Below are 15,742 nucleotides of genomic sequence, written 5' to 3'. Positions count from 1 at the left end.
ACTGGCGACAACATCGATGTACTGTGGAGACCTCACGCCCCACGTGTTGAGCAATTCGGCGGTACGTCCACCCGGCCTCCCGCATGCCCACTATACGCCCTCGCTCAAAGTCCGTCAACTGCACATACGGTTCACGTCCACGCTGTCGCGGCATGCTACCAGTGTTAAAGACTGCGATGGAGCTCCGTATGCCACGGCAAACTGGCTGACACTGACGGTGGCGGTGCACAAATGCTGCGCAGCTAGCGCCATTCGCGGTTCCTGGTGTGTCCGCTGTGCCGTGCGTGTGATCATTGCTTGTACAGCCCTCTCGCAGTGTCCGGAGCAAGTATGGTGGGTCTGACACACCGGTGTCAATGTGTTCTTTTTTACATTTCCAGGAGTGTATTTCGGTGTGGCATCACCCTGAATGCAATCACCTCGCTGCTGAGATTCAGAGTCTTGTGTCGATAGGAGGATGAATGGCTGTAAGTAACCGTCGTCTAGTAAAGTGCACAAAGCGGCCGTGACGTATCTCCTTGCACCCATGTCGACGGGGCGAGGTGCTCGTTACTCGCCTTCGCATAGGCCGCAAGCCCTGTGACGCACGGCTTCTTGCTCCTATGAGAGGACGCTCCAATGTGTGGTGCTCGTGGGGTGCAGATCACTGTGCGCCATATTTTATTGGACTGTGTTTTGTTTTCTGACCAGAGAGCAGCGTCAGATTTATCGACAGACCGACGCTCCATTTTAAGTGACTTTCCAACTTGTTGGAGCCTTAAAGATTTGTGAATTGTCTAATATTTTTCTTAAGATTTGAATGTGATTGTCTTAATGTGTTAATAGCATGACTGGCTCACTCGCGTTTTTTGTAAGTGGTCATCTGGTCACATTTTCCTATGCCGTTGTTTTGCTCTTCTGTTGTTTGTACGAGGGTAATCCCAAAGGTAAGATCTCCTATTTTTATAAGTACAGAATTCTGTTTGTATTAATTGGTCACTCTGTTATGAAGAGTGTTTCAAGCGCTGTGTGTAAACATGCGCACGCCGCGCTGATACGCTCGGTCTCGCCTTGGCAGCAGTTGAGAATGGAGCTCCTGTTGGATGTTACTGCCTAGTGCGAACTGCGCATAGTTTTTGAACGCAAAGGGCACTGCGCCGATTGAAATCCATCGCCAATTGACGGAAGTGTATGGTGAGTCATGCATGGATGTCAAAAACGCTCGTAAGTGGTGTAGAGGGTTTGCAGCTGGTCGGACCGAAATTCACGACGAATAAAGGAGCGGGAGACCGTCAATTTCTGAGGAGACAGTGTTGAAGGTTGAGCAAAGCATACGTGAAGATCGGCGGATCACCCTGGATGATCTCTGCACGTTGGCTCCTGTGGTTTCCCGAAGCACCGCTCACAGAATTTTAACGGAGTCATTGAACTACCCGAAGGTGTGCGCAAGATGGGTGCCACGCATGCTGACTGAGGACCACGTGCGCCAACGAGTTGCCTTGCAGGCGAACAGGACAACTTTCTGGACCAAATTGTGACGGGTGACGAAACCTGGGCATACCACTTTACACCGGAGACCAAGCAACAATCACGCCAGTGGCGGCATCCTTCTTCGCCAAAGCCGCGGAAATTCAAACAAACACAGTCTGTCGATAACGTCATTACAACCGTTTTTTTGGGATCGGAAAGGGGTATTATTGGTCGACTTTATGCGCACTGGGACCACAATTAACGCTGACAGTTACTGTGAGACTCTGAAAAAACTCAAACGGCCAATTCAGAATAGGAATGTTGAGCAAGGACGTACACTTTCTCCATAACAACGCTCGCCCACACATCGATCGGCAAACCGTTGCTCTCCTGCAACAGTTTCAGTGGACTATAATCATCCTCCCACCCTATAGTCCTGACTTGGCGCTCAGTGACTATCACCTGTTCCCTAAGTTAACATTTACGCGGAAAGCGATTCAGCTCCGAGGACGAGGTGAAAGAAGAAGTTGATAACTTTCTGAACAGCATGGCGGAGAGCTGGTATGACATGTGTGGTGTAATCGCCAGACACCACACTTGCTAGGTGGTAGCCTTTAAATCGGCCGCGGTCCGTTAGTATATGTCGCACCCGCGTGTCGCCACTATCAGTGATTGCAGACCGAGCGCCGCCACACGGCAGGTCTAGAGACACTTCCTAGCACTCGCCCCAGTTGTACAGCCGACTTTGCTAGTGATGGTTCACTGACAAAATACGCTCTCATTTGCCGAGACGATAGTTAGCAGTTAATACCATAAATTATCTGGGAGTACGCATTAGGAGTGATTTAAAATGGAATGATCATATAATGTTGATTGTCGGTAAAGCAGATGCCAGACTGAGATTCATTGGAAGAATCCTAAGGAAATGCAATCCGAAAACAAAGGAAGTAGGTTACAGTACGCTTGTTCGCCCACTGCTTGAATACTGCTCAGCAGTGTGGGATCCGTACCAGATAGGGTTGATACAAGACATAGAGAAGATCCAACGGAGAGCAGCGCGCTTCGTTACAGGATCATTTAGTAATCGCGAAAGCGTTACGGAGATGATAGATAAACTCCAGTGGAAGACTCTGCAGGAGAGACGCTCAGTAGCTCGGTACGGGCTTTTGTCAAAGTTTCGAGAACATACCTTCACCGAAGAGTCAAGCAGTATATTGCTCCCTCCTACGTATATCTCGCGAAGAGACCATGAGGATAAAATCAGAGAGATTAGAGCCCACACAGAGGCATACCGACAATCCTTCTTTCCACGAACAATACGAGACTGGAATAGAAGGGAGAACCGATAGAGGTACTGAAGGTACCCTCCGCCACACACCGTCAGGTGGCTTGCGGAGTATGGATGTAGATGTAGATGTAGCATAGCCTTCAGCTACGTCATTTGCTACGACCTAGCAAGGCGCCATTACCAGTTACTATTGATGCTATAAAACATGTACCGTCAAGAGCGATGTTCACCAAATGGATTAAAGTCAAGTATTCCAGCAGCTATGTACGTTATTGGCGATTATAATTACCTTGTCCTGTTCCAGACCTCACGCCAGCCTACGTGAGCTTAAACGCATGCCTTTCGGCTTCCTTCATAGTGGATTGGCTGTCTTGCCAGTCCACAACAGTTTAGCGACGAGCCCAATTCGCGTTCGTAACTATACTGCCCTGATTTACTTGTGTAATAGCTTCGCCACCATCTCCAGATGTACTGTCCGAATTTTATCGCTTACAGAATCAGCAGACGCAGGCCTTACTGGATGCCCTTGGACAGCTCGTCCAGGGTCAACGTGCAATGCAAAACGATGCGGCAGCCGCCCCCCCCCCCCCCACCGCTCCTGCAGCCACAACACGCAGTTGCACCGCCTTTTCGTCCTTTTGATGCGGCACTGGAAAGCTGGACGGAGTGGTCACGCCAATTTGGATTCCATCTCGCCGGCTACAGAATTCAAGGTAATGAGCGGCAGCCTTATCTCCTTTCTTGCGTCGGAGTGACAACGTACCGTGTGATAGTCAAATTATTTCCCCGACGCGACGTAGCGACTCTGTCCTACGACGAAATTTTGTCTGCATTAGATGCATATTTCAAAGAATCAGTCAATATCGTAGCGAAACGGTATACGTTCTTTCGTACAAAACGTACGGCAGGTCAGACTAATAGGGAGTGGGTTGCAACCTTGCAAGGCCTTACTAGGGATTGTGCTTTTGAGTGTCAATGTGGACTCCCTTATTCAGATACTATGGTACGTGATGCAATTGCACAGATCGTTTCTGATGTTCATATATGGGAACAGATTTTGAAACTAGTCAATCCCTCCCTTCAACAAGTGATGGACATATTGGATCGGCAGGACACACTTGACTTTGCTCAGGAATCATTTGAAACTTCGCCACCCGTGTGTCAGGATAACTGACCCGCCGGGCGAGCTGCACGGAACAGTAAACAGTCCTCGCGCCCAGCCGCGCCCAAGCCGCCTGGCTCTCAGCCGAGAGTACCGCGCCCGGAGGCAAATGCAGTGAAATCATGCCCGCGGTGTGCTACTAGACATTCGCGTGAGAATTGCCCGTCACGCCAAGCTATTTGCTTTTTCTGTAATAAAAAAGGACATGTTCAGAGTGTTTGCCAGAAAAAGCTCCGATCGGACGCTCAAAACCATTCCAGGCCCTTTGCTTTGGCCCAAATCGGAATCGAACCAAGGATATTCAGGCTCGCGACATTTCGCCTATGGAAGTTCATGTAGTTCATTCCACTCTGACAAGTGCTACTCTCTCTCACAGTGACTGTGTTCGTCCCACAGATAGTGTGCGTCGACATCGCCGGAAATCCCGTCAAGTCGCAAGTGATTCTGTACCAGTGTCAGTTCACGTTGCACGAGACAGTCGCTCTTGTCGTAGCAGGACAATAAACTTTTTGTAGATTTGGACATTAATGGCAAAGTGATACCATTCCAGCTCGATACCGGAGCTGCAGTTTCACTGATCAATCACGACACGTACAAACAGCTGGGCACACCTCCGTTGCGTGCTGCAGATGTTAAGTAGTTATTGAGGACAAGCGATCCCTGTGTTAGGACAGTGCAGCCTTCCTGCAACATACAAGGGACAAACAAAACTTGTGTCATTTTACGTCCTTCGTTCTTCTGCTGCAGTGAACTTGTTTGGTTTAGATTTATTTCAGTTGTTTAACTTGTCTATAGAAAGTCAGGTCCTATCAGTGAACCAGACTGTGCCTTCGGTCAGTGTTTCTCGTCTATGTGAAGAATTTGCAGACATTTTTGCACCGGGCCTCGGTTGCGCTAAGAACTATGAAGCACATTTGGAACTGAAAGTAAACGCGCAACCGGAATTTTTCAGAGCGCGCCATGTTCCCCACGCATTGCGTGATGAGGTCGCAAAAACGTTACACGATTTGGAATCACAAGGTGTAATTGAACGTGTGCATTCTTCTCTCTGGGCATCAACCTTAGTAATTTTGCAAAAACCTTCCGGAAAATTGAGACTTTGTATGGACTTCAAGGCAACAGTGTATCCACAACTAGTGATTGCAACTTTTCCTTTACCCCGCCCGGAAGATCTTTTTGACAAACTGTGCCCGGGTAAATATTTTTCGAAGTTGGATCTAGCAGATGCGTACTTGCAAATACCGGTGGACGAAGAATCCCAGCGCATCTTGGTGGTTAACACGCATCTTCGTTTGTACCGATTCAAACGACTGCCATTCGGGTGTGCATCCGCCCCTGCATTGTTTCAGCAATATCTACAAACTGTTTGCGCGTCGGTCCCTACTGCAGCAAACTATCTGAACGATGTTGTGATCTCCGGAAAGATGGAAGAAGAACATTATTTCAGGTCTTCCGACAAAATGGTCTTCGCTTGCGGAAGGACAAATGTGTGTTTTTTGCTCGTGACTTTCCCTATCTGGGACATGTACTTACCCAAGGCATACATCCCAGTCCCGAGCACCTCCGTGCCATACAAGACTTGCCTTCGCCGCAGATTTTGAAGCAACTACAGAGTGTGCTGGGAAAAATAAATTACTATCATCGCTATGTGCGCCACGCCTCTTACATTTCAGCTCCGCTTCATCGCTTACACCGTAAAGGTGTTCCGTTCGTCTGGACGACGGAATGCGAACGCGCCTTTCACCAGTTGAAATCGCCGTTGCTTTCCAATACTTGCCTTACGCCATTCGATCCCCGGAAGCCCCTTTTGTTGATGGTGGATGCATCGGATTTCGGGCTCGGTGCTGTGCTTGCGCACAAAGATGGTTCGCACGATCGCCCTATTGCCTTTGCATCCAAATTGCTCTCGTCCGCACAAAGAAATTATTTACATACCGAGAAAGAAGCATTGGCTCTCGTATTTGGTGTTACAATGTTTCATGATTTCTTGTATGGTCGTCACTTTATCATCATCACAGACCACAAACCTTTGACATCGCTTTTTCATCCGACCAAGCCTGTACCTCCACGCATGGCGCGGAAATTCATTCGCTGGTCTATTTTCCTCTCGCAGTACCGCTACGATATCTTGTATCGGTTCACTGCGAAGCATGGAAACGCCGATGCGTTGTCCCGTTTGCCTGTTGCTGAGGATAGAGCATTCGATTCCTCCGAACTTGCTTGCATGTTCATTGATTCGGAAACTGATGACGTGGTCGAATCGTTTCCGATTGATCTTCGTCGTGTAGCTACAGCCAGAGCTGCCAACCCTGTCCTTGCTACCGTTCTGCGTTTCGTTGCTACTCAATAGCCCTTGTCAAAGTCACGGATCGGGGATCCGTTGGTTCGCCGATTTTTTGCTGACAAGGAGAGACTTTTTGTATGACGTGGTGTTTTGCTGTTGCGTTCTGCTAATGATCAGTCCAGGGTCGTGGTCCCACGTTCGTTACAGTCCTCTGTCTTACGGCTTCTCCACCAAGGACATTGGGGTATAGTGCGAACAAAACAACTTGCTCGTCAGCACTGTATTTGGTACGGAATCGATGCCGCATTACGAATATGTGCTCTTCTTGCATGGTGTGTGCTGAACAACAATCAGCACCACCGCGGAAATTCTTTGCATGGCCAAAAGCCACTTCCCCTTGGCAACGCTTACACATCGATTTTGCTGGTCCATTCTGGAATGCTCGATGGTTGGTTGTGGTAGATTCATTCAGTAGTTTTCCTTTTGTTGTCTGGATGTCTTCCACGACGTCATCTGCCACCATCCAAACGTTATCCGCTATCTATTGCATTGAAGGTCTTCCACAGACTATTGTTTCCGGTAATGGCCCACAATTCATGTCCGCAGAATTTCAGTCATTCTGCAAGGCCAATGGTATTCAACGTCTGACGTCCGCGCCGTTTTCGCCACAGTCAAATGGTGCCGCTGAACGATTGGTCAGGACTTTCAAGTCACAGATGTTGAAGCTGAAAGAGTCGCATTCTCGGGAGGACGCGTTATTGCTCTTTTTGTCCTCGTATCGCTCTCAGCCTCGAGATGGTCGCTCGCCGGCTGAGTTGCTTCACGGTCGCCCTCATCGAACCTTAATGTCTTTGCTACATCCACCGCATCAGGTCCCTGTGCAGCGGCAGACACCTGCTTTTGCCCCAGGCGACGTTGTATACTATCGCAACTATCGAGGTTCATGGCGTTGGCTCGCAGGGTGCATTCTTCGCTGCCTCGACCGCGCTATGTATCTGGTTTTGGGGGCCTCTGGTGAGGTGCGTCGGCACCTCAATCAGCTGCGCCTCTGTCGTCGCACGGGATCTGCCGCTCCCCGTCTGCTTTCAGCGACGGTGCCGTCCGGTCAGCGCCCTGGGGACCCATTTACTGGCTCGCCTCAGCCCCAGGTGTAACCGACGCTGCCTTCCATTTTGCTCGATGGAGGTCGACCCTTCGGCCCCTCCTGTCTCTCTACGGGCGCGTACACCACATGTTGGCGTGCACCCTGGAGCTGGTTTTCAGGCGTTTCCTAGCTCCCCTCGGTCCGAATGGCAGGGTGCGGGTGGCACAGCCTCGCCTGTTGTTAGGCTCCCCACCTCGTCGCATACGTCAACATGGGGTCCTCCCCACGGCGGGCGGAAGCCTTATGCCACAACCATCCGCCCATTTGCAGGGGAGGAATGTGGTGTCACCGCGAGACATCACACTTGCTACGTGGTAGCCTTTAAATCGGCCGCGGTCCGTTAGTATATGTCGCACCCGCGTGTCGCCACTATCAGTGATTGCAGACCGAGCGCCGCCACACGGCAGGTCTAGAGACACTTCCTAGCACTCGCCCCAGTGGTACAACCGACTTTGCTAGCGATGGTTCACTGACAAATTACGCTCTCATTTGCCGGGACGATAGTTAGCATAGCCTTCAGCTACGTCATTTGCTACGACCTAGCAAGGCGCCATTATCAGTTACTATTGATGCTATAAAACATGTACCGTCAAGAGCGATGTTCACCAAATGGATTAAAGTTAAGTATTCCATCAGCTATGTACGTTATTGGCGATTATAATTACCATGTCCTGTTCCAGACCTCACGCCAGCCTGCGTGAGCTTAAACGCGTGCCTTTCGGCTTCCTCCTAGTGGATTGGCTGTCTTAACAGTCCACAACAACATGGGCATACAAAAACTGCCACAGCGTCTACAAAAATCGACAAAAATCGACAGAATTGGTGATTAAGTCGAAAAATAGTTAAATGTTCAAGCTGTAAACTCATGTAAACCATTGTTGAAATAAACAGGTATATGTACTTATAAAAAAATATAGGAGGATTTACTTTTGGGATTACCCTTGTATTCGCTGGTATGGTACCTTCCACCCTTTCTTCCTTGTATTAAGGCGTGTCTGATATAGTGATGGTGTGCATCATAGCAAACGAGTGAGGAGTGAGTGCCTGAGCGCCGTTTTGCATGTTTCATCTTCACCGCGTGCAACAATTTTAGAGATTTTATCCTTATTCGTTTCTTTAAACAAGCGCCCGTAACGTCGATACACACACCCACACAAACATGACACATAGTCTGGGGGCATGACGTACTAAACACTGAGATACGTGAGAAACATTCACATCATGCATGACGTTTTAAATGACTACTTCTTTGCTACTATCTCTATTCGCAACACATTTAGCAGACAGTGGCCATACATAACACTCAATACGACGACACAAACATTGAACTGCGTGAAATGAAACTGTTGCACGAATTTCGTTAGACATACGGACGAAATATGTGTACAAAGTGTAAGTAGGCTGTTTATGTTTTCTTATTGGCAACGTTACGTAGCGCTCTATATGAAAATCACTGGCTGTGCTGTGTGCAGTCTGTGGCTAGTTTGCATTGTTGTCTGCCATTGTAGTGTTGGGCAGCGGCAGCTGGATGTGAACAGCGCGTAGCGTTGCGCAGTTGGAGGTGAGCCGCCAGCAGTGGTGGATGTGGGGAGAGAGATGGCGGAGTTTGGAAATTTGTAAGACTGAATGTCATGAACATGTATATTATGGTTTTTCAACACTATTAAGGTAAATACATTGATTGTTCTCTATTAATATCTTTCATTTGCTAACTATGCCTATCAGTAGTTAGTGCCTTCCGTAGTTTGAATCTTTTATTTAGCTGGCAGTAGTGGCGCTCGCTGTATTGCAGTAGTTCGAGTAACGAAGATTTTTGGTGAGGTAAGTGATTTGTCAAAGGTGCAGGTTAATGTTAGTTAGAGCCATTCCTTTGTAGGGATTTCTGAAAGTCAGATTGCGTTGCGCTAAAAAATATTGTGTGTCACTTTCAGTTTAAGCACAGTCGTGTATAATTTTTCAAAGGGGACGTTTAAAAAGACTTCTGAAATACATTAAATTTACGTGACATATATTTGACATGTGCTTATGCAGACAAAGCCACGGGTGAAAAGCTCATACTAAACATTTGGTACGATTTCGTTCGAATTTGATACACATATTAGTTACAATTCAGAAAGAAATACTGTACGGGTAAGAACCAATGGCCTCCTATAGAAGTGAGCGTGATATCGTGAAGACAGAAGAGGGACGAGGAGATGGTAGAATAGAATAATAGAATAAATACATACCACGACAACGCCAGGTACACAGCTAACATTCTATAAAGTAGAGTTGATGTATTTTGTTCAATATACCACACTCATAAATACCTGACGAGTTAAGTTAATCGGTAGGTTTTTGACTAAGTGCCAGACTACAGCTGGAAAGGTGCTAGTAATGTATTGGTGTGAGTTTTCCCATTGAATTCTACGAAACTTAAATGTAACTGTAAATTGAATTTTTAATCATGTATTCTTTAAAGTTAAACCCGTAAATAGTCCATAAGTGCAGGTAAACGCGGCAGAACAATGAAACTTCACCAAAACGAAAATACAGGGTGTCTACAGCGAAGGGTCCTTCATTTCTTGAGGCGGTTTAAGCAGAGTAAACCTCTTCTTCTTTCTGATCTCATTTGTCCTTCCTTGCCTAATTTTTGTCAACTTTTGGCGCGTTTTATTTGTTTTATTGTTGTCCGTCCAGGGGAAAATGGCGTCACTTCAGGAAAAGGTACAAACTGTCCTTTGGTGCGCGGAGTTTAAATTCATTGTTATGGTGTAAAGGCAGTTTCGTTGTGTTTGCAAGAAAGAAGCACCAGGAGGAAAAAAACATGTCATAGGAAGTTTCTGGGAACTGGCCGCATTCTGAAGCGGCATGCGAAGGGTCGGCGTGTTTCTGCATAACAACCTCAGAACTTCCACCAGTCGTTCCACCGACGTCCACCCAAATCAATTCGTCAGGATCCACAGGAACTTCCGATGCCAAGTGCCACTTTTCTTAAAGGTCCCCAAAATGCGGTAGCGTCTCTATTCACACAAGGACCAGATTCTGCAGGCCATAGAGCCCGATGACAAGAAACGGCATTATAGATTTGCATGTGAAATGCTTAACCGAATTCACCGAAACCTTGCTTTCTTATCAAGTGTAATGTTTTCTGATACTGTACTTTTCCGTGTCCAGATCAAATTTTATTTTTCCAATAATTAGCAACCGCTACGGCTTTGTCTTTGGCTTGTAGCAGGTCACTAAAACTGCAGGGCTCCGGCAGTAGTCGGCACATGAGCAGATGTGCCTCGTCTTGTACCTCTCCGCATCCGCGAAGAACGTCGTCATCGATAGTCAGCAGTCCCCACTTACACAGATTGGTTTTGCACCTGGGTACACCAGCCCTCTGTTTTCCACACTGTATAAGGAAGTTTGTTTCCAGGTGTCATTTGCTCTTTGGTATTATCTGCAGTGCGGTTTGTTCATTCTCCCATTTACGGACTCTATTATCTTCCTGTGAACCGTCAAGGATCTTGGTTCTTGCAATAAAGCTATTTCTAGACTTAAGCCTCCGAGCCTGAGTGACGTGCCCATTCAGTGGGTGTCGAGAATCTGTTTCTTTCTTTGTTCTCTCAGCGTCTGCTGTCACCTGCCTTCTGATGTTGGATGGGGCAATTCCAGCAAGTAGGTACAAATTACCCGTTGGGTCTGAGACAGCCTGTAACAATTCGCATTGTCTCATTTACACTTACATCAACCTGTTTAGCATGTGCAGATGCTTCCCATACTGGCGCTGCATAGTCTGCTGCAGAAACACACAGAGCAAGTGCTGATGTTCTCAGTACTGATGGTTGAGCTCCCCATTCACAGTTTGTCAGCCTACGGAGGATGTTATTCCTGGAGCAGACTTTAGCCTTGGTGTTTTGGCAATGCTGCTTGAAGGAAAGCGTTCTGTCAAGTACAACCCCATGGTATTTAGGTGTTGGACAGTGCTTTAGCTTCTTACCTTGCCATGTAACGTCGAGCTCAACTCCAGCATCTCTATTGCGCAGATGGAAAGTACATACTTTGGTTTTGTCAGGGTTTGGCTTGAGGTGATTGGCGTCGTAGTATTGAACCAGTTCTTCAAGCGCTCTAGAGAGATTTCCAGATGTTGCATCAAAATTGGACCCCTGGACCACCACAGCTGTGTCATCAACATATACGAACAGTCTTGCATCTTGAGGTATAGGTTGATCATTAGTGTACACATTATAAAGGATGGGAGAAAGTACACTTCCCTGTGGTAAGCCATTCTTCTGCAGTCGCCATCTACTGCTCTTACCATTTAGGGAGACATAAAATCTTCGATTCTGCAGAAGACTACCAATAACCATCGTCAACCTACAGTCCCCTGTGAGGTGATATAATTTGCGCAATAGCTTTCTGTGGTTTACCGTGTCCTATGCAGCAGTGAGATCTATGAAAGCTGCTCCAGTTATTAATTTTTTTTCAAACCTGTCTTCTATATGTTGCGTCAGATTAAGTATTTGGACTGCAACAAAATCTTCCCGGTCTGAAACGGGCTTGTTCCTTTATGAGCTTTCCATCTATAGTTTCTGCCACCCGGTTGAGAATCATCCGCTCCAGTATCTTATAGAGATGGCATAGAAGTGACACTGGTCTGTAACTTTTGGGGTCCTTTATCTCCTTGCCAGGTTTTAGTAAAGCCACCACTCTCGCCTGCCGCCATGGTTTTGGAACATTCAGCTCTTTAATACAGGTGTTCATCATTTGTAGTAATCAGTTTCGAGCTTTGGGCCCAAACTGTTTTATCTGCTCCGTTCTAAGGTCATCAATTCCAGCGGCCTTATTCAGTTTCATTCTCTGAATGGCGTCTTCCAGTTCGGTTGCTGTGAATGAAGCATTGAGGAGTCCGTAATCTTTTTGTTCTTGGGGTATAACTCTTTCCCTTTCTCTTTTCCCTTTGGTTTTCCCAGTCTTCAGAAGTTGGCTAGCAATCTGATTTGCTGTTACCCCGTTGTTCTTCTGCTGGTGGTCAGTTGGTTCCCCACTTAAGTTTTTCGGCAATTTCCATGCACGTCTGCTGTTTTGATTCATGTCAAGATTCTCGACTAGTTTGCACAACCGTGATCCCTTATCCTCAGCAATGGCCTGCATTAGCTCCTCCCCAGCCTCCATCGTATCTTCGCTGAAGGGGTCCTAAGTGAACAGCTTTTGGTACCTGTCAAGTAAGACTTTGCTGCTGCCGGTCAGACCCTGGATGTACTGGGTACGGCAACCCCTTGGGATGTTTTTCCTTGAGATCCCTTTCACCAGATCGATAAATCTACCATACTCATCTGGTCGAGGAGGGATTTTCTCAATTTCTTCGTCCAATTGCTCTTTAAATTTCTGCCAGTCTGCCTTTTTGAAATTAAACCGTCTTCGAAAAGGCACCTCCTCTGGTTTAACCATGGCATTCACAACACAAGTGACGCGTCTGTGTTGTGTACCTGGGATAGGTTCTTCAACAAGCTTCATGCACTGTGCTGCCAACTTCCTACTCACAAAGATGTTGTCAGGATTATATACCCTTTGCAATCTTCTGCTGTTGAACGATGCTGGCTGTTTTGGGTCATGAATGAGTTGTAGGTCGTTAGTGTCAGCCCAGGATTCAAGCTGTACACCATTCTCATCAGTCTCATTATATCCCCATGCTTCACCATGGCAGTTGAAATCGCCTATGACAAAATTAATATGGTCATATGTAAAATTGTTTGGTTCATGGAAAACAAAGTCCACATCTGGTGGTTTGTACACAGACGTCACAGAGAACTTCTGGGCGCGAATGGTAAGTACTTCAATGTTATTTACTTCTGTCATTGCGGCTGATGTTACGTTGAGCCCAGGTCTGATGAAAATCGCACTCCCATACTTGTCGTGAGGTCTTTCAATGGCCAAATCCATTCCTGCTATTTTAGGTCTGCGGCTGGCGGCTCCCCGGTGTGTTTCCTGCACCAACAATACGTCGCATTTATGCTTATAGCACATGTCTGCTAATAAAACACTCTTATGACTAGAGAATCCCTCAATATTTATCGAGATCGTCACAAGGGGTGGTCTTGATAAAGGCCGTTGCATCTTGATGTTAATTTGGCTTTGGACTTTAACTTTATCTGGTGTTAGAAGGATTAGCCGGTGAAATCTTTCACCGTTTCCAGGGTACGCCCGATTGTGTCTGTCTTCAGCCTTTAGGCTCACAATCTTCTAGGAGGCTCCTTCTTTGTACCCATGTTTTCTGATGAAACGACATTTCTTGTTTCTACATCTTTGAATAAGCATGATTTTCGCATTTTTTTTCTCAGAACCCACACAGCACCATGGAAAAGGTGCGATATAGCTTGAAAGTGAACATTCAGTGTGACTTACTGTGCGTTTCTTGGTTTTTCTTTTCTTTTCTTTTCTTCTTCTTCTTTTTATTTCCGAGAACACTGCCACATAGATACTTTGGAGATGTTTACTTACGGATTGCTTTGTCTGTGGCTACGTGAAGGACAGGCTGTTCGCCACTGCAGTACTTTGGGACCTTCAAGACCTCCATACTCGAGTATAGGAAACCATCAGTACAGTCTCTGAGGACATGTCGCAGCGAACATGGATGGGAATTCAGTAGAGAGTAGACAATCTTCGCGTCATCGCAGGGGCTCACTTCGAAATGTTTTCACTTGATGTTGTCAGTTTTTTAAAACTTAGCTTGACATAAAACTTATTTTTTAGAAGGATGAGAGAGGACAAGTTACTCTGCCACCTATTTTTAATAAAGATTTTGTTACAACGTTACACAACTTGAGCGAGACTCTAGAACGTTAACGGCCTGAGCAGATGTTGATGGAGCCTGGTAGGGCGCTAAAAGCATGAGATATTTTTCTGGTTCTTAGTTCGTAGAAACAGCATGTTGGAAGTTGAAAGCAAGTGGCGACGACCCCATCCCTCAGTAAATCTCGCCGGACATGCCCAGTGCCACACAAGGCAGACAAGTCGAAACAGGTATCCAGCAGGACAGTGCCACTATACCTGCATTGACGCCAGCCGAAGGCTGGGCTGGGCACGATGGACTGAAGGGACGTGTCTACACAGTGGAGCCATAGACCGGGCATTGTGTGCTGTGCCACACCTAATAAAATTTACAAGTTTTCGTGTTTGCCGATACTGCAAATAGGCCAGTGACCCACTTCCACCAGCCGCCTCGGTCGTAGAAGAAACTCTGGCATCTGAGAAACGTTGAGAGGTAGAATCTTTATTACACTTCATAGCCAGGAAGAACATGTTCCAAGGCACAGGCAAAGATCTTTAAGATTGTATCGGTTCGCTTGTTGCCGTGGGAAGCTACGCGACTTCGGAGAGCAACATCTTCTCACTGCGCAAAAACTTAAAAAGGCCAGTAATTGGCAATTTCTTTTTTTTTCCAGAGACACAGGTTTCTTAACTCTTGCGCTGGTTCGACATGAGTTTGTGCTGTCGTGTAGGAGCGGAGATTTAACGCCTCTAAAGCCCTGTGATTGGCTCAAGACGGGAGGAAGGCGGTGTAGTTCGTGCACTTTGCGGAAAAACGGAATTTTTTTCTCTGGACTTTGGTCTGTCTAGTCGAAGCTCTGGCGTGTGTGGTTGGTATTTGGGACCTGTCCTATGACTGACTTCGCTTGCGAGTAGTTAGACTTGGGAGTCTGTGGTGAAGTTCTTACTATACCGACGGTGTGACTTCAAACGTTTCGGACTACCCGTTTGCCGAGGGCACACTTATTCGTTGTTGGTTTACCAATCTTGACATTTGGCATCCTTGTGTGCTCTGTCGTATAATTAAGCCAAATTGGTCCTTGGTACGACCAGCGAACAGGTGTGTCACACACTGAAACCTACCGTGATTTCAGGGCTGTGGTAGTAAATTGCGATCCGTCTGCCTGATCGCTAGGTCGTGAGATTTTGCATTTCTTTTCTGGGCGCGATTTATTCACAGGTGCCGCCTTATGCCTCGCCTCTGCCGCACACGACTCGCCAGCTGCAGGTTACATGGCTGCACGAAGCTAACAGGGCAAAGTACTGCTTTTCCGGCCTTGTCTGGGTGTACAAATCCAAATCGCCACTTGCTATCAGCTGGACCTATCGAGACTTCTGTAGATCATCGATCAAAGTCTGCTCAGCCTCAGAACTATTCAGATTGCGTTACAGACATTTTTTAGAACCAGAGTACCTGACATACTTTTGCCACACGGGATCGTTGACCAGTGTGGTCTTAAACCACCTGTTAGTTGTTTACTATAGTCTATCAGAGTTTGTTGAACTTCATTATGTCTGTCTTTGTTTTCATTTTTAGGAACATAAATGTTGTCAGTAAACTAAATTTTGCTTACATTCTCAATCAAATCATCACTTTTATAGAGTCACCTCAAGTGTTAACTTTCATTGTGGTGTCCC

Source organism: Schistocerca cancellata, chromosome 3 (genome assembly GCF_023864275.1).
Source record: "Schistocerca cancellata isolate TAMUIC-IGC-003103 chromosome 3, iqSchCanc2.1, whole genome shotgun sequence".
Lineage (NCBI taxonomy): Eukaryota > Metazoa > Arthropoda > Insecta > Orthoptera > Acrididae > Schistocerca > Schistocerca cancellata.
Note: the sequence above shows the minus strand (reverse complement) of the source record.